Here is a 21,164-nt window from a genome sequence, read left to right as displayed (position 1 = left end):
TATTGAGGCCTTCTATTTTCTTCTGGATATTTGGTACAGATGTAAAAAAATTGTAAATTGATTATTTATCCACATACTAAAATTTCTCATGAAGGAAAAAGAAACCAGGATAGTGACTAATCTTTAGAAAATTATAAGAGAAGAAAGGAAGATGAAAGAGAGAGAGAGACAGACAGACAGAGAGAGACAGAGAGACAGAGAGCACAGCATAAGGAGTTTCTCTCCAATTTAAAAGAGCAGAGTCTATTTATCCTGGTATTATATTTGAAGAATAATATATGTATCGTCATAGTGAAAATGGAATGACAAGTGTATCACCATCAATTGTGCTCACTGGCCACTGTACTGGAACTGAGCAATCGAACTGATCACAGTCTCTCTCATGCACTTTTCAACTGTGGGTAGTGGAATCTGGAGCAAGATTTCAGCTTCTGGGGTTAAAGGCACAAAAGCTAGCTCATAACTTTACCTGGAAGCTATTGATTGATGTAATGAGCCTCATTAAGGCAAGTAGCTATGAGATGGAAAAGATGTCAACATCTGTCTTTGGATGATGCACACTCGATTTCAAGTCTTTGCCCTTACAATCTTGGGGTGAGACTGTGATAGACATCCTCCCAAGATTTTATAAGTTCCTTCATTTTAATAAGTATCACAGCATTATTTTTGTCAGCCAGAGGACTTTCCCCACCATTGTACCTCATGCTCTGGCAGCATAAATTTTTCCAAGCCAGTGAGTACTCACATATTTAACTTAAGAAACTGTTCCAGCCTATCCAAAGGCCTGACAGTTGAGACAGGTGTTTAATCCTATAATGTCAGCTACAATGTCTTCCTACCAGATAATATGTAGGAACTCCAGTGTGACTACTTAATAATAGCCTTAGAGATCAAGAAAATGTCTTCATCAAAATACCCAAATGTTCAATACCACCATGATGAAGGCTGTGGCATCATTGAAGTAGGAAAGACAGTAAGTACAGCTGCAACTAGATTTAACATTAGGGTTTTCACATTTATCCTTATAAAGTCTTATGCTCAGTCATCAGATCAACACTACATACAGTAAGGGACACAAATGTACCACTAATATATACTTATATTTTTTCACTAGAATGTTGTGGGAGTTTGGAGTTATGTGGAAACACATGATTTTGTCTTAATCCTAGGTGTGGGATAAGGGGGTCTTCTACTTTGTCCACAGATAATCACTGCCTCCAGAGAGAGCAAGATATCTTTGTCAGTTGTGAATTATTTCATGTGATGTCGTGGTCTTGCCAACAGCCGTACAACCCAGACCCTGTAAGAGAATAGAAGGTTTCAAGAAATAGAAGGTTGCTGGTGCAATTCCCCCTGCTGCTCCTGGTTGCTCTTAATGCAGTATGATGAGAAGAAGTCGGAGATATCCTGACACAAGGATTGGACTTGCTCCAATGAACCCAACAATCCTTACCAGCAAGAAGCAGCTAAGAAAACCTCCACCTCCTCTGCCCCACTCACCTTCTTTCTCTCCTACCTGGTGTTGTGGTAGAAGGGATTGGGTGGGAAAAGGGATAAAGAGATATAAGGAACTGAAAATAAAGGAAATTATAAAAGCACTCCAACACTAGAATGTTAAAAAATGATGCAGTGGACTTAGAGCGACACAGCAACTCAGGATTAGTTAAGACCTAGCCATGTTAGATTTAGTTACATTCTTGGCTGCAATGTATTTATCAGGCTGCATGGGCTCATGATATGCTGAGATATACCAGTGTTCCCTGGATAGGAACCATGGTTGGTCACTCTATATGGATTACTCTCACAACTATATAGAATATTCTTCTCAGAATTACCATATGATGAAAATTGATAAAATATCTGGCTCTATATTTCCCTGATGAGTGAAAATATTGAGCATTTCTTTTTAAATTTTTTATTATAATTTAATCAGAATACATCCCAATTGTTAACCTCTTGCTGGTATCTTCACATTCCCCCCCCCCCCCATACCCTCTGCTGCCCTATTTTCCTACCCTTAGACTTCTGAAAGACATGTATCAACTCTACCACCATATGACCACAGCCTACGAGGTCTCATCCAGATAGCCTGCTTCCTTCTCCCCAAAATGTGCCACCTGATCTCCCCACCAAAGGAAAATGATCAAATTGGGGGCACCAGAGTTCATTTCAGAGGCAGTCCACACTCTCTTCACAACCATAAAGAATGAGCTGTCCATTGGCTAGATCTGAACAGGAAGTCTAGGTTTACTGCATGCATTGTCCTTGCCTGGTACAACAATTTGGGCAGGCTCCTCTGGGTCCAGATCTGACAGCCTTGATAGTCCTGGGCCCTCTGGCTCCTTCTGTCACTCCATTCTTTCATACCACTCTCACCTGCAGTTCACCAGTTATTCCCAGCATCTGTACTGATACCCGCTGAGTAGAGACTGTCAGATGACTCTATGTGGCGCTAGTATCCAATTAAATTTTAAGTGAGTATATACCATGTATATCTTTCTGTGTTGGGGTTATCTCATTCAGGATGATCACTTATACTTCCATCTATTTGTCTGCAAATTTCAAGCTTTCCTTGTTTTTCATAACTGAGTAGTATTTCATAGCGTATATGTATCATAGTTTGTTTATCCATGCTTAGACTGAGGGACACCTAGGTTGTTTCCAGATTCGGGCTACTATGAATAAGGCTGCTATGAACATAGTTGAGTAATGTCCTTATTGCATGCTATTCAGGTATATGGCCAGGATTTGTATACCTGGGTCTTGAGGTAGCACTATTCCCAATTTTCTGAGAAATCACTTGATTGATTTCCAAAGTAGTTTTACAAATTTGCAATCCCACCAGCCATGGAGCAGTTTTCCTCTTTCTCCACATCCTCACCAGCATTTGCTGTCATATGAGTTTTTGATCTTAGTCATTCTGAGGGGTGTAAGATAGAATCTCAGAGTGGTTTTGATTTGCATTTCCCTGATGACTAAGGATACTGAGCATTACTTTAGGTGTTTCTCTGCATTCAATATCCCTCTGTTGAGAATTCTCTGTTTAGCTCTGAACCTCATTTCTTAATTGGGTTATTTCTTTTGGAGATGTTTAATTTCTTGAGTTATTCAGATCTACCCAATGGACAGCTCATTCTACATAGTTGTATGCAGAGGGGGACTGACTCTGACATGAACTCTAATGTCCCAGTTTGACCACATCCCCTTGGTGGAGAGGCCTGGTGGCCTTCAGAAGTAGGGAAAGCAGGTTATCCATAGGAGATCTGATAGGCTGTGATCATAAATAGGGGGAGGAATTTCCCCTCTGTCAGAAGTCTAGGTGAGGGGAATAGGGCAAAATGGGGGTACAGGAAGATACAAGTGAGGGGATAACAATCGGGATGTAATCTGAATAAATTATTTCTTTTTTAAAGATATGTGCTTTGCGCTGCGTGCGATCTTGGATCCCCCCAGACGATATATTGTTTTAAGTAGTCATTCTAGAAGTTGAGAAAGAATTCTTAGTAGATATTACATTTATGATCACCTTCATTTTTGGCCTTTTAAAAAGTCTCTTACCATAAGAAAATAGCTTTCAATTTGTTGTAATGCACTCATCAAATATATGTTGTGATAGTGACACAAACCTAAGGCTGGACCTCTTTAGATGTGACAGACTGAATGAGTAATAATAAAGATAATGGTGATAATAACTAGAATGATAATGATAATGATGATGATGATGATAATGATGATGATGATGATAACAATAATAATAATGAGGAGAGGAGGAGGAGAGCAGGAAGAGGAAGGGGAGGAAGAGAAACAAGAAGAAAAAGAAGAAGAAGGAAATAATTATTAACTATGTATTACTAACACTGTTAAATATTATAAGTCAGACTCCAGGGTGCTCCCTGATGAAATTTCTGATTGACCTTGCTACATTAATTAAGAAAATGCTCACAACCATGCCGATAGGCAATCTGGCAGATGTTTTCTCAATTGAGATTCCTTCCTCCCAAAAGACACTCAATTCTGTCAAATTGACAAAAACTAGCACTAACCAGCATAAATGGAGTTCAGCCTTTCACCATGGTCCAAGCTTCACAATCTCGTAGAAAATCAATTCTTGCCCCAAAGTCCCATTTAGAATTACAGAATAGGACTTGATGAGGGGGAATATATTTGAGAGATGTCTATGTGAAAAATTTTCCTCAGATATAAAAATGTTCATTATTAGAATTAGACTCAACTGTTAGAATAATAATGGTTTTCACCAAATTTCTAAACTCTGATGTAACTATTATAGTGAGTTTATTATAACTTTATTTTTTCTAACTATAAATAAAACTCATGCAATTTAGTCTATATTAAAGTATTATGTTTAATGCTTCAGCCTAGTGAACTGACAGAATATTTTTTTTAAAGTTTAGGTTTCACTTTTGTTCTAATCATAGCAATATAAACAATCCATTATATTTCACTACTCAAACAAGAATAAATGTGTTTTAGCTTATTATCTGTACATATACTCTTGTGAACATCGAACAATTAAAGGTCTTACTTACTCTTAACCAGTATATGCATAAGAGTTTGATGTTAAAGTCAGAGACTCATTTAATTTTTACAAATTTTAAATTAAAACTGAATTGCATCACTTTCCCCTTCCATTTTCTCCCTTAAAGCCCTGCCACATACCTTCCCTCCAACCTCTTCCATGACAGCACACTTTCAAACTGCTAGCCTTTTTCATGATTATTTTACTATTATGTAAACATATGTGTATGAACACACAAATACATAAAAACTGTCTGATGATTAGTCTGTTCTGTTACATCTATATGTACTGTCTCAGGGCTTGCCACTTTGTATTGAGTATTCAATAAAGGGACTTCATCCCTGGAAGAAACTTATTCTTCCTCTTCCAGCACTCATTAGTTCTTTGTCTATGTTATCTTAGCATGTCTTTTGAAAATTATGTATTTCTTGACATGTGATTTTGACCCTTTCAAATCTTAAGATACAGAGTTCCAACTATGAAGCCTTCATTGCTCGTTAGAAATGATGATAAAATTGAAGCACACAGTTAACCTGGGAATGTACACAAAGGCATTTATTATCTTCAACATACAAGATAGTTTTTATTAAAAAATTTCATACAACATATTTTGATTGTCATTTTCCCTCTTCCAGCTTTCCTCAAATCCTCCCCATTTTCTTTTCTACTAAGCTCTATTTTTCAGTCTCTTAAAAATAAGTAAAAATCACAAAAAACAAAATCAAAACAAACATAAAAACCAAAATGACAAGAAAAAAATTCCAACATATAAAAGTACTTTGTAATGTTTGTCAAATACTCCAGGGCTTGGGGTATGCCTTTGAAAGAATAAATGCACACAGTGATATTCGATCAGAGAAACGCATGTTCCTCTTTCATCAGGAATCAATTGAAAATAGCTTCCACTGTATGGAATGGATTCCACGTTCACTCCCCTCTCTAATTTCTGTGACCTGTCTGGTTGAAATTTTCTAGATCTTTTCTGTGATGTCACAGTCTCTGTGCATTCACAAATGCATCACTCCTGTTGGGTCTGCAAAACACTGTTTTCTGGGAGCCATCTCTGCCTCCTAATAACTTCCCATTTATTTTTCTTTATATATCACTCTTGCCTGAGGACAGGAATCTAATAAACTCTTATTACTGAGTGCTCCAAATTGTTTCTCTCACTCTCCTTTCATCGTCCAGTTGTAGGCTCTACGTTAATTACCATCTAACATAAAGGAAAAGCTTCTTTTTTTAAAGATTGAATGAGGCACTAAACTTTAAATGCCCTGATATATCACTAGTAGTCATTTTATTGCAATTTGCCTTCAGCAGTATAGTATTAGTAGGTTTCCCCCTAGGACATTGTCTTCTTGTGTCTTAGATTCTGGCCACTTTCATAGTTGCAGGTATGGGTTCTGTTGTATTGACTGGACATTCAAGTGCAGGGACGGGGTGTGTTACTGGCATAACATTTGTGCCAGAATTGTACCAGTATATCTTGCAGGCTGGTTGTTGGTGTGGATCACTGCGTTTTTAGTTTGGTGATATTCATGACTATCTGCCTCCTCCAGAGCATGCAATGTACCTTCCAGGAATATGAGTACAAATCATAAGGAGTAAAGATTTTTATTGAGCCCTAGTTTGACTTATCTATTTTCAATGACACAATTAGTTATTGTCTTCACTAATGGCACCTTCTAATCAGATTATAGAAAGTAGCAATTACTCTTGTCAATAACCTATAATGTTTGGAAGGGGTCCATGTAACACATTTGGCTAAGGATTCAATGACATGGATCCCATTTTTAGCATTTAGCATTGTAATTGGTGGTATAAGATCTCTACCTGAGGCACTGTCTCTCCTAATTTATGGTAACATCATTTAGATTCCTTTGAAATATGTAAATATCCTGGGAAGAGTCTATAGTTGTAAATTTACATATTTTCCCAAGACATTAAGTATTAGGTGTCCATTCCCATATTCCTTCATTTATTCTGTTCTCCTGCTTTCTTTCCATTTAATATTCCCACTGTACTTTCCTGTATATCTATTTATTTTTTTAAATTTTTTCTTTTGACTTTTTTTATTAATTTTTTCATATTACATCTTGATTGTTAGCCCTTCCCCTGTTTCCTCCCATTCTTCCCTCCCTCCCATTTCTCCCCTTCTCCCCTCCCCTATGTCCGTGACTGAGGGAGACCTCCTCCCCCTATATATGCTCTCAGAATATCAAGTCTCTTCTTGGTAACTAGCTATCCTTCCTCTGAGTGCCACCAGGTCTCCCAATCCGGGGGACATGGTCAGAAAAGGGGCACCAGAGTTCGTGTGAGAGTCAGATCTTACTCTTCACTCAATGGTGGAGAATATCATGTTCGTCGGCTAGGTCTTGGTAGGGGTTCGAAGCTTACTGCCTATATTCTCCTTGGCTGGTGCCTTAGTTTGAGGAGGACCCCACGATCCAGATCTGCCTGTCATAAAGTTCTTCTTGTAGGTTTCCAGGACCCTGTGGGACCTACTATTTCCTCTTTCTTTCATGCTACTTTCGCCTAAAGTCTCAATCGGATATCCTCTCCTCTGACCCACTTTCTTGGTAAGTAAAGATTTTCATGGTACATATTCCTTGGACTAGTGTTTTGATATAAGTGAGTATATACCGTTTGTCTCTTTTTGCTTCTGGGTGAACTCACTCATCATGATAATTTCTAGATCAATCCATTTGTCCACAAATTTTGGGAATTCCTCGTTTTTAATAGCTGAGTAGCATTCCATCATGTAAATATACCACAGTTTCTTAGCCCATTCTTCTACTGAGGGACACTTAGGCTGTTTCCATGTTCTGGCTATTATGTATAGAGCAGCTATGAACATGGTTGAGCATATGTCCCTATTGTGTGGTAGGGCATTTTCTGGGTATATTCCAAGGAGTGGGATAGCTGGGTCTTGAGGAAGCCCTATTTCCATTTTTCTGAGAAAGCGCCAGAGAGCTTTCCAAAGTGGTTGTACTAGTTTGCATTCCCACCAGCAATGAAGGAGTGTTCCTCTCTCTCCACATCCTCGCCAACATGTGGTGTCATTTGAGTTTTTGATCTTAGCCATTCTGATGGGTGTAAGATGGAATTTCAGTGTCGTTTTGATTTGCATTTCTCTGATGACTAACGAGGACGAGCATTTCTTTAAGTGTTTCTCGGCCATTTGATATTCCTCAGTTGAGAATTCTCTGTTAAGTTCCAAGCCCCATTTCGCAATTGGGTTGTTTGGTTTTGTGGTGTTTAATTTCTTGAGTTCTTTATATATTTTGGATATTAAACCTTTGTCAGAGAAAGATTGGTGAAGATCTTTTCCCATTCTGTAGGCTGTCGCTTTGTTCTCTTGATAGTGTCTCCTGCCTTACAGAAACTTCTCAGCCTCATGAGGTCCCATTTATTAATTGTCAACATTAAGGCCTGGGCTGTTGGTGTACTGTTCAGGAAGTTGTTTCCTGTGCCTATATGTCCCAGGCTCTTCCCCACTTTTTCCTCTAACTGAATTAATGTCTCTGGATTAAGGTCTTTAATCCACTTGGACTTGAGTTTTGTGCATAGTGACAAATAAGGGTCTAATTGCATTTTTCTACATGTAGACCTCCAGTTAGACCAGCACCATTTGCTGAAGATGCTATCTTTTTTCCATTGAATAGATTTGGCTTCTTTGTCAAAAATCAAGTGAGCAAATGTGTGTGGATTCATCTCTGGGTCTTCGATTCGATTCCATTGATCCACCAGTCTATTGCTTTGCCAGTACCATGCTGTTTTAATTACTGTTGCTCTGTAGTACAGCTTGAGATCAGGTATATCTATTTATAACCCTATACTCTATTTCTCTTTTCTTAGGTCTTGTAATAAAAACAGACAGATCAACCAATGAAGTCCAATTAAAGACACATTCTTTTTACACACCTATAGAAACCCGATTCTTAATAAATAAGCTAGAATACATACTGGAGAAAAGTCAGCATCTTCAACAAACAGTGCTGGTCAAACTGTATGGTTGCATGTACATGAATGAGAATAAATTCATATGTATCATTCCCAACAAAATTCAATTCCAGATGGATCAAGGATTTCAACATAATATTAATTATTCAGAATCTGATAGAAGAAAATATAAGCAATAGTCTTGAACTCATTGTCACAGGAAAGGACTTTCTGAGAAGGATAACAATAGCATAGACACTAAGAACAACAGTTAATAAATGGTACCTAACCTCACAAAACAGAAGAGTTTCTGTAAGGCAAAGGATGGCACCATTCAGACAAAGAGCCAGCCTTCTAAAAAGGAAAGAATTCTTATTAATTAAGCTTATGATAGAAAGTTAGTCTCTAGAATAGGTTTAGAACTAAAAAAAAAAAAAAAAAAAAAAAAAAGAAAGAAAGAAAAAGGAAAGAAAGAAAAGAAAATCAAAACTAAGCAACAAGGAAACAAATAACCTAATTTAAATATGAGAAATGTAATAAGTACAAAGTTCTCAAGTACAAAACAGAAATAGCTGAGAAACACTTAAAGAAATGTTCACTAATGTTACTCATCGAATAAATGTGAATTGAATTACATTGAGATTGCATATAACCACAGTCAGAATGGCCAAGATCCATCAAAAAAATGACTGACTATGCTTGTAAGGATTTGTGAAATGGAAGAGGGTCATTATTTATTCATTGCTTGTAACTGCAATCTAATACAGTCACTATGGAACTCAGTGTGTGAGTTCCTCTGGAAGCTGGAAATTAATAATTTCAGATCCAGGCGTATACCAAAAGGACCCTACCTTAGTTCTGTACAGACATTTGCTCATCTTTCTTTTATAACAGCCAGAGATTACAAACACCTTACATTCTATCAACTGATGACTTGACAATGAAGATGTGGTGCAGAATAAAATATTATTGAGCTGTTAAGAAAAATGAAAACATAAAATAAGCAAGTAAACAGATGGACCTGAAAGCATCATCCTAGATTAGGTGGTAGAGCCTGGGAGATTGGAGATGATAAAAGAGACTATCTAAATCCTCATACAATAGGCAAATAAATTGAGAACATTAGCCAACGTATGCTTTGAGGGTTAGGAATAGTAACACGAGTAAGTGTACAATCACCAAGTCAAGCTGAACATGGCAAAAACATATTTTTCCATAGAGTCATATAAACAAACAATATCCAGTTGTTAAGAATATTGTAAAGTAAACCAATTCCTATCCTCTATACCTGGAGGGACAAGAAACTTTAATCCAAAACCGAGTCTGTGTTTTTGAAGAAACTGGGGTCACAAGACCCTTGTCTAGAGTCCTTAGTGTTTTCTCACAAGGTCTCAGAATTCTCTCACACACTTCCATTCTTGGATGGTGATCTACAGTCACCCAGGTTCTAAAAAACAATTACTGCATGTTTCCTTTAATATGTAGATGTTAACTTTTAGGCTTTCAATTTGTGTGCTGCAACCTGAAAAGTAACTGAGATTGTGAACCTAGTAGGGGACAGGAAGTTGGGGAAGATACCAGGTAGTGCTAAATACTTTTGCAGATCTTTTTTTGAATCAAACATAGCTTATATTTTTTCTTTCATCTTAATTTCAAAGAAATTAGGTAGTGTTTGAACTATTATTAAAACTATTTTCCTAACTCTAAGATGCCATCTGTATCTCAACTGCATATAACTAGTGCTGTGTTTTTCTCTATGGTCTTGAGGTCTTCTTGAAGAACAGCTATCCACAATTAGCCTGCCAGTTCTGTAGAAATTTGGGTGATATAAATTATAAGCACACTGTGCACTAAAACACAAACATAGATAAAATGTTAGACAAGCTACTATACTATATCCAGGGTTGCCTTACTGTCTTCTGTGATATTTGAGAAATATTAATACAATCACTTTAAAATTTCAAAGATAATATGGCCTATCTGATGATGTTTTTGGGTTTATTTGGCAGTAAGATTGTACTTAAAAATATAGTTTGAAGCTAGGCATAACACCACACATTTTTACTTTGAGCACATGGGAGGCAAAGGCAGGCATATCTCTCTTAGATCAAGGCCAGCCGGGTCTACACTGCCAGAAGCACATAGTAAGAGCCTATATTAGAATAAACAAACACACAAACAAACAAAATCAACAAATAAACAAACATAAGTTTTGCAAAGACATTAATTGTTTACTATAGTCTATACTTTAATAAATCTTCATTTCTTTCTATGGTGTTTAAGCGGGCTTTTATATTATGTGTGCCTAAACGCCAATCTCTTGTATCAAGGACTTAATTATTGAAATCATGACTGTTTATTATTATGTTCAATGATTTTTAAGTACCAAATTGCCCATCAATTTCTAAAGAAGGCTTTGGCAATTACTGGCTGACTTAGCCTATAATTAAAGGAAAATGAAAATCTAGCTCTCCCTGTAAACACACTGCTCCATTTAGAGTAGCCAAGATATGCCTTCATGATGGTCTGTTTTGCCTCTGCATTTACATTTGATTAGGTTAAGAGTTAAGCATGTTGAAAGAGAGGAGAGTGTGTCTGAAATTTATTTTGACAGCTGCAAAAAAAAAAAAAAAAAATCTCTTAAAATACAGTGACACCAGTTTCTGAAAAGTATCATTATCCATCACTCTGCTGAAGCAGGTAAGGAAGAACAGTGATGAATGGCCCCGTGACCTATGTGGTGCAGGTTTTTAAATACAAGCAGATATTTCTTGGGGAAAAAATCTGCAGGGAAGTCATCTAATCTTTTATTTTTTCCCAGATTTTTACTCTACCTTTCTTCTTAAAACACTTAAGATTCATTATCATTTTAAATATAATGAGAAAACAAAGTGCACAATTTGAAGATAGTTCATGATTCATATAAATTGGGTATATGATCATGCTCTTACTTGTGCATTAATGAAATTTTTGTGTTGTCCTCTATATCTCTTTAACTTATTTTTCTTTTTGAGACAGGCTCTCTTATGGAACTCAGACTTGTCTTTTAACAATAATGGTTGGCCAGAAAGTCCCTGGTATGCCCATCAGTTCTAGGAACATAGACACTTTATATTAAATTTTACATTTAAAGTTATTTAGTGACAAAACTAGTAAAACCACAAGATAATTTGCATAATGTGACAATATGATCTCTAATGTGCAATACAAAAGCTTAACACAGTTTATTAATAGGTCTGTATGTCCTTCCACATTCAAATCTGTTTCCAAACACACACTTTAAACTTCCATAAAAGTAGACCTTCAGTTAAATTTTAGATGAATTACTTGTTTAATCAAATCAGAGTTACCTGCTTTGATGATATTGAACTGAGAAGTACTTGCAGAAAAATATATCTCAAATATGTTTTGATCTTTGAGAGCTAAAATATAAAATAGATTTTCCACAATAACAAAATAATTTTGAAATATAAGTAAAAGAAATCTCTAAGTTTAATCACTTATATTATACCATATCTATTAATAGTCATAAGCTCTTGAGAATAAGACATTTTTACTGAAATTGCTTGAACATAATTGACATATTATAATTTAAAATTAAAACATTTTACTTATTTTATTAGCTATGGAAGCTCTTATGTTCTATAAATTAGAGATGGAAACATTTAATTCCATAAAATGACTATAAATATGTTTTTGAAGAGTGTGTTGTTATTGTATCATTTAATATGGTACTTAAAATTACTATCATTGGTCATTACTATTTTTAGATAGTTGGACAGATACAACATAATTTGAAAACTTTGAGACTTATCCTCACTTTCATAATCAATACATTGTAAAACTGATGCTTGAAGTTGACGTGCTATAAAAAATGGACAGATCAATGGGACTAGAGTCATCATTTTGGTGTTGGGAATAGAACTCAGACTATTCTGAGTTCTCAGGAGGCCATTAATACATGGCTATATAACTTACATAATTACACTGTACCAAGAAGCTCTCCAATTAAAAAATAAATAAAGAAGGAAAGGAACACATGCAGTATCCATTAAAAGCCAAGCTGGACATTCCACCATTTAAATAGACAAAAAGCTTACAGAAATTATAATTGAAGACTCCTATTAATGGCCTATTACATTTTGTCCTGTAACTGAGATCTAGAGAAGAAAAGAAAAAGAAAACTAAAGTTTTGGGGATAAAATAACAAAAAGTGTGAAGAACACCTTGAGGTTTATGGATTGATATAATATTTCCTGCCTGTAACACTTTCAGATAAATATACCTGCCAAAAATGTTACCATGCAATTGGATGAAAAATTAGGCAAATCTCTTCCTATGATTCACTAATGTCAAAGTGACATTACTTGGGGAAACGGGATAACTTACTTACATGGGTACTGAGGAATTACTAGATCTGAGCTTTACATGTTATCCATGAAATAAACTCCTGTATCTGCTGGGACTCCCACACAACCAGCACTATTAATGCACAGAGCTTCTGGAATTTTTCAAAACTTTGCATATGGCCATAAGTTTTCATTATGGGAGTGCCCTCTCACTACTCTCCTCTTACCTTCTGTGTTACTTTGAATATTTGTTCCATAGTTGGTAGAACTGTTTGTTAAGTGTTAGTATGTGGTCTTGTGAGAGAAAGTGTGTCATATGAGGGGCATGGTCATAAAGGTTTCAAATTTGATACCATTTCCAGTTATCATTTTCTATGTTTCTTACTTGTGAATAAGGATGCTTAAGTTCTGAGCTACTGCTCCAACATTATGCACCAGTGTTTGTTGTCATGATCCTTACCATGATTGTCATTTAGTTACCAAACAAAACTATAAGCCCTCAAATAAACCATAATCTATAAGGTGCCTTGTAATGTTGTCACATTTCAGCAATGAAAATTAACCAAGACACATCTTTTTTTTTTTGATACATCTTATTGTAGACAAGTAGTCTCTAACTTTTGTTAGATTATTAAATTAATAGGACTCTTATGGTCAAATAATTCACTCTATATATCTTCTAACATTTTAATTATTTATTCTTTACCAATATTTTTATGATGAAACCTGAATTTGCTTTTCAATTGCAGGGAAAAGAACAGTGGATTAAGATAAAGGTTTGGATTAAATTCAAATTCCAATAAAATTAAACACACACACGCGCGCGCGCGCAGACACACACACACACACACACACTTTGTAGGCCAGAATGGCCTCAAACTCATGGAGATCTGCCTGCTTCCCTCATGCTGGGATTAAAGGCATGTGCCACCATCACTTGAGAATATTTACAAATATTTATATTAGAAAATATATGTGACAGACATATTTGTGAGGCCGGAACTATTGAAGACTGGCTTACCCTGTCTTGGTAGAGTTTGGCCATCGACTCTGACTGCCTCCAAACTTGCCTTTTTAAAGACAAAATTCTATTGCCAGAAGGATGAAGATGATGCTCCAACATTATAGAGTGTTTTGAATGACTCTTCAAGTAGCAAATTATCTCTATTATCTTCTCATTTGGAAAGCTACAACCTACACTCCTGGTATACTCAGGTAGTCAATTTTATTCCTTCTCAAATCTCTGATGGAGTTGAAGACCATATAGTTTAGTGTTACAATTAAGCTTAGTTTTCTAGGGCTTAAGATGTTTTTCGGTCTATATAGATGTTTTAAATTGATAATGATGAGATATAATAGATATTGATTTACATTCAAATATTTGGATGAACCAAGATAGGAAAGCTGTTTTTTTCAAGGTTACCAAATACAAATAGCTGAAACACTAAGAATGTAACATTTATATAATTCCTGGTTGTTTCATGGTTTTTCTTGCTATAGGGAGTTTTTTGTATATGTGTGTAATAATATAAATGTATATTTAAAAATAAAAATATATTGGTGACTTGAATAACTATTTCTTTTGACCTTCATGAATATCCACAGTACAAAAATGGCAAAGTTCAACTTTTTTTTGGAACAAAAAAGGGAGAAAAATTTTAAAATAAATTTAAAATTCTTTCTTCCTTTAAAGAGCTTGTATTCAGAATTATGTAATCCACACAAACCATTTAAACTATATGCAGTTGAACCTCATATTATTGACAGAGGAGTACAACCTGTCCTCAAAATCACTTATCTATTTGATATATATCACAACTGTTTGGCCATGAGGCAGTAAAAGCCAACAGCATTTACTCTTAACAGAAAGATACTTAAATTTTGTTTAAATCTCTTGTTTGCTTGTTTATATTTTATATAGCAAAACCTCCTTGTTGTATATAATGGATACCATTTACTTACAGATAATTATTTTTGCATTATTAGTCTTTAGTTCTTGACAGTCTTTAGATGTTTTGACAATATGCTTCCCAGTTGTGTCTGTGTCGTTGCTTCCTACCCCAAAGTTTAATTTATCTAGCACAGAGGATCATTTTTGTAATTCTACTAGTGAATAGCTAGAAAATTTTGATTTGTCTTTTAGTAGAAAAGAATCAGGTAAACATTTTGATAGATTAGATGGAATGCGGTTGATTTATGAGAATTTCTAGGTTTACCTATAGTAAACCCAGAGACAGTTATAAAGTTATGTCACACACTGACATGCACAGATATATGCATACATATATAATATGTGTGTTTATATCACATACATATACATATATAATGTAATATATATTATATATTTATGAAAGAAGCTTGGACTATGCTTCCTGATACTGAGTTAGAAATGTGATGCCATGATTTGGGACCTAGGACCAGAAGGTAACTATGAACAAGGGATGGATTATGAGTATGTTTTCTTGGTTATATATGCATATACTGCCACCTGGAAAGAGAAGGTTTTTTTTTCTTATTTCAGTTATGGAGTGCTTTAATTATTCCCACTGTGATTCCATCCAACATTATAACATGAAGAATTTCAAAAGTACAGAACAGTTGAATTATTGGGTAAACATTCATATATGTAAATGCAGTTACCTAGCATTCTTACTTCTGTGCATTTCTTTTCTTATACCAATGACAATCAAACTAATGATTGAGACCAATTCAGCCGCTTTGGGATTGCTCAGCAAGCATTCTACCTTTGAGTTGTGGCTCCAGTAGTATTATTTATTCCACTTTTGAGTACGATTTTGTCCCCAATGCAGTAACAACACTTAAGTGACACTCTTGGACAAGCCAGTATACCTGTGAACTGAGTTCCTCAAGAGTTGGCTCTTTGGTTAAAGCATTTGGTGTTCTTGAATAGGATTGAGATTGGATCCAGTACCCAAGCAAAATTCTCACAGACGCCTCTACCTCTAGCACCAAAGAATCGAATGCCATCTTCTGGCCAGCAGAAACATCTGCACATGCCTCCAGGTTACACTCCATGTATCATGTCTGGATGTGATCATTATGAATCATTTTGTTGATTTTTTTCAAGTCCTGGTTTATTCTACACTAAGGCTACACAGTATCCAATTCCTGGCCATCCAGGCAATGTTATTTTAATAAGTATTATGTTATTATAAAGGGTTGCCCCATATCCCATCTTTACTGATGTTAGAATATTTTCCAGCCAAAGGTGTTGAGTAATGCATTGCAAGATATATCAAACTTCAACACAAAGAAATTCTTAGGAATAAGAAAGCAAATAAATAAAATAGTAAAAATAGTAAAAAGTCATATTGTTTTCAAGTTTAGTATTGTCTGCATGAGTTCATCTTCCTTTCCAATATACAGCCCAGGCCTGAATAACTGGGCTTTATCCAAAGGTCACAGACAAAAACTAGAAGTGTAGCTGAAATCAGTAACACTTCAACCTTCAACAGTCTATGTAGTGGTAAATCATTAACGCATTCCATGCTTGTTGTTTTCCCATCTAGGACTGATTATCTAAGACTTGTAAACAGATGTTCAGTGGCAAAGAACTTTATAAGAATATTGATCTCATTTCACAGCCCTATGCTTCTTGTACTGTTAATGATCCTAAGGGAAATAAACCTTCCCCTTATTGGCTCTAGTTTAGTGGTATGATCATTACCCACATGAATGTTGGCAAATAGCTTTTTTCTAACTTCCTCCTGATCAAAATTCAAGTAATTATTCTTTTTATATATTCAAACAAGCTCTAACTGAGAAAGCTAGCAAGGTATATAAAGTATTTTTCAATTTGGCTATCCAAGCTAACTTAAAAACAGTGGTAATTATATCTTTATTTCTCACACTCTATAGCTAACTCTCTGATAATTACATATTATCTTTGTTCTTCTCAGACAAACATTGTAATCAAACATTAAAATTACATATTAAAAGTTTTTGCAACTGTTAGAGAGAACTGCAATTAGAGAGGCATCTCTGGGATAATGGATTCTCTCAAGCGACCCTAGCTAAGACTCCTTACAATAGGAAATAGGGAATCTGAGAAGGCAACCTTCTGTAACAGGTAAGACTTACAATGGAGGGATGAGCACCAATCCATCCTTTTTTTTTTTATCTAGGATTTTTTTATTAATTTATTCATATTACATCTCGATTGTTAGCCTTTCCCCTGTTTCCTCCCATTCTTCCCTCCCTCCCATTTCTCCCCTTCTCCCCTCCCCTATGTCTGTGACTGAGGGAGACCTCCTCCCCCTATATATGCTTTCAGAATATCAAGTCTCTTCTTGGTAACTAGCTATCCTTCCTCTGAGTGCCACCAGGTCTCCCAATCCGGGGGACATGGTCAGAAAAGGGGCACCAGAGTTCGTGTGAGAGTCAGATCTCACTCTCCACTCAACGGTGGAGAATATCATCTTCGTTGGCTAGGTCCTGGTAGGGGTTCAAAGCTTACTGTCTATATTCTCCTTGGCTGGTGCCTTAGTTTGAGGAGGACCCCACGATCCAGATCTGCCTGTCATAAAGTTCTTCTTGTAGGTTTCCAGGACCCTGTTGGACCTACTATTTCCTCTTTCTTCCATGCTACTCTTGCCTAAAGTCTCAATCGGATATCCTCTCCTCTGACCCACTTTCTTGGTAAGTAAAGATTTTCATGGTACGTATTCCTTGGACTAGTGTTTTGATATAAGTGAGTATATACCGTTTGTCTCTTTTTGCTTCTGGGTGAACTCACTCATCATGATAATTTCTAGATCAATCCATTTGTCCACAAATTTTGGGAATTCCTCGTTTTTAATAGCTGAGTAGTATTCCATCATGTAAATATACCACAGTTTCTTAGTCCATTCTTCTACTGAGGGACACTTAGGCTGTTTCCCTGTTCTGGCTATTATGTATAGAGCAGCTATGAACATGGTTGAGCATATGTCCCTATTGTGTGGTAGGGCATTTTCTGGGTATATTCCAAGGAGTGGGATAGCTGGGTCTTGAGGAAGCCCTATTTCCATTTTTCTGAGAAAGAGCCAGAGAGCTTTCCAAAGTGGTTGTACTAGTTTGCATTCCCACCAGCAATGAAGGAGTGTTCCTCTCTCTCCACATCCTCGCCAACATGTGGTGTCATTTGAGTTTTTGATCTTAGCCATTCTGATGGGTGTAAGATGGAATCTCAGTGTCGTTTTGATTTGCATTTCTCTGATGACTAACGAGGACGAGCATTTCTTTAAGTGTTTCTCGGCCGTTTGATATTCCTCTGTTGAGAACTCTCTGTTAAGTTCCAAGCCCCATTTCGCAATTGGGTTGTTTGGTTTTGTGGTGTTTAATTTCTTGAGTTCTTTATATATTTTGGATATTAAACCTTTGTCAGATAAAGGTCGGTGAAGATCTTTTCCCATTCTGTAGGCTGTCGTTTTGTACTCTTGACAGTGTCTCCTGCCTTACAGAAGCTTCTCAGCTTCATGAGGTACCATTTATTAATTGTTGACATTAAGGCCTGGGCTGTTGGTGTACTGTTCAGGAAGTTGTTTTCTGTGCCTATATGTCCCAGGCTCTTCCCCACTTTTTCCTCTAACTGAATTAATGTCTCTGGTTTTAAGTTGAGGTCTTTAATCCACATGGACTTGAGTTTTGTGCATGGTGACAAATAAGGGTCTAATTGCATTTTTCTACATGTAGACCTCCAGTTAGACCAGCACCATTTGTTGAAGATGCTATCCTTTTTCCATTGAATAGATTTGGCTTCTTTGTCAAAAATCAAGTGAGCAAATGTGTGGATTCATCTCTGGGTCTTCGATTCGATTCCATTGATCCACCAGTCTATTGCTTTGCCAGTACCATGCTGTTTTAATTACTGTTGCTCTGTAGTACAGCTTGAGATCAGGTATGGAGATTCCTCCAGAGGATCTTTTATTGTATAGGATTGTTTTTGCTATTCTGGGTTTTTTATTTCTCCATATGAATTTGAGAATTGATCTTCCAATATCTTCAAAGTATTTTGTAGGTATTTTGATAGGGATTGTGTTGAATCTGTAAATTGCTTTTGGTAAGATGGCCATTTTTCCTATGTTGATTCTCCTGATCCACGAACAAGGTAAATCCCTCCATCTTCTTATGTCATCTTCAATCTCTTTCTTCAGAGTTTTGAAGTTTTTTTCGAATAAGTCCTTCACTTGCTTGGTTAGAGTTACTCCTAGATATTTTATATTGTTTGTGGCTATCGTGAAGGGAGTAGTTTTCCTAATTTCTTCCTCTGCCTGTTTGTCATTTGTATACAGGAAAGCTACTGACTTTTTTGAGTTTATTTTGTATCCTTCCAATTTGTTGAAGGTGTTATCAGCTGTAGGAGTTCTCTGGTGGAATTTTGCGGATCACTTATATACACTATCATATCATCTGCAAATAAGGATAATTTGACTTCTTCCTTTCCCATTTGGATCCCCTTGATCTCCTTTTGCTGTCGTATTGCTCTGGCTAGAACTTCAAGAAATATATTGAAGAGATAAGGGGACAGGGGGCAGCCTTGTCTGGTTCCCGATTTTAGAGGAATTTCCTTGAGTATCTCTCCATTTAATTTAATGTTGGCTGTTGGTTTGCTGTATATGGCCTTTATTATGTTTAGATAAGTGCCTTGTATTCCCGATCTCTCTAGAACTTTGAACATAAATGGGTGTTGGATTTTGTCAAATGCTTTTTCTGCATCTAAAGAGATGATCATGTGTTTTTTCTCTTTCAGTTTGTTTATATGGTGGATTACATTGATGGATTTCCGTATGTTAAACCATCCCTGCATGCCTGGAATGAAGTCTACCTGGTCATGGTGAATGATGTCTTTGATATGCTGTTGTATTCGCTTTGTGAGAATTTTGTTGAGTATTTTTGCATCAATGTTCATAAGAGAAATTGGTCTGAAATTCTCTTTTTTTGTTGGATCTTTGTGAGGTTTAGCACTAAGCGCCTTCAAAAAGAAAAAGGAATCATCCCACATAAACAACCTAACAACACATCTGGAAGCTCTAGAAAAAAAAAGAAGCAGAAACACCCAAGAGGAGTAGACGTCTAGAAATAATCAAACTCAGGGCTGAAATCAATAAATCAGAAACAAAGAGAACAATCCAAAGAATCAACAAAACCAAGAGCTGGTTCTTTGAGAAAATTAACAAGATAGACAAACCATTAGCCAATCTAACTAAAAGACAGAGAAACACTATCCAAATTAACAAAATCAGAAATGAAAAGGGAGACATAACAAAAGACACCGAAGAAATACAAAGACTTCTAAGAACCTACTTTAAAGGCATTTATGCCACAAAATTCGAAAATTTAACGGAAATGGACAAATTTCTCGACCAATTCCATTTGCCGAAATTGAACCAAGTCCAGATCAACAAATTAAATACCCCTATTTCACCTATAGAAATAGAAGAAACCATTGATAGTCCCAACAAAAAAAAAAAAAAAGCCCAGGGCCAGATGATTTCAGTGCAGAATTCTACCAGACCTTCAAAGAGGAGCTAATACCGATACTATTCAAGCTATTCCAAAAGATAGAAATGGACGGAATATTACCAAATTCCTTCTATGAGGCCACAGTCACATTGATACCAATCCATCCTTAAAACTTTTGGTTCACAATTTTGCTTGACTATAAGATGTGTAGGGATAAAGAGGACCAGATATGGAGGGAATGGCCAATCAATGACTAGTCCAACTTGACTCTCCTGCCACAGAAGAGATAGCAACCCTGACAGTATTAGTAATATACTGCTATACTTTCTGACAGGAGATTAGAATAACTATAACCTGAGGGGCTTAACGCAGCACCCAAAGGGAACAGATGCAGAGCCCCAAAGACAAACATTTGACAGAGCTCAGGAAATCTTATTGAAGATAGGGAGGAAGGATTGAAAGAACCAGAGAAATCAAGTATTCTACCAGAAACCATACAGAATCATCTAACTTAGGTCCATGGAGTCTCACAGAGAGGAACCACCAGCCAGGGAGCATGCATAGGATGGACCTAGGCACTTATACATATGTAACAGAAATGCAGGTTGGTCATTTGGACTACCCTAACAGAAGGAGCAAGGCTAGCTTTGACTGTATGGCATGCTTTAGATCTATTGATACTAAGTGGGCTGCCTTTTCTAGTCGCAATAGAAGAAGATGCCCCTATTCCAACTGCAACTTGATATGCAAAGGTGCGTTGATATCCAAGGATTGTCTCACCTTCTCTGAGGAGGAAGAGAGAAGGTGGATGGAAAGGAGGTGAGAAATAGGCCCTGAGAGGAAAGGAGGGAAAAGAATCTCTGATCCAGTAG

The sequence above is a fragment of the Acomys russatus genome, chromosome 15, assembly GCF_903995435.1.
Source record: "Acomys russatus chromosome 15, mAcoRus1.1, whole genome shotgun sequence".
Lineage (NCBI taxonomy): Eukaryota > Metazoa > Chordata > Mammalia > Rodentia > Muridae > Acomys > Acomys russatus.
Note: the sequence above shows the minus strand (reverse complement) of the source record.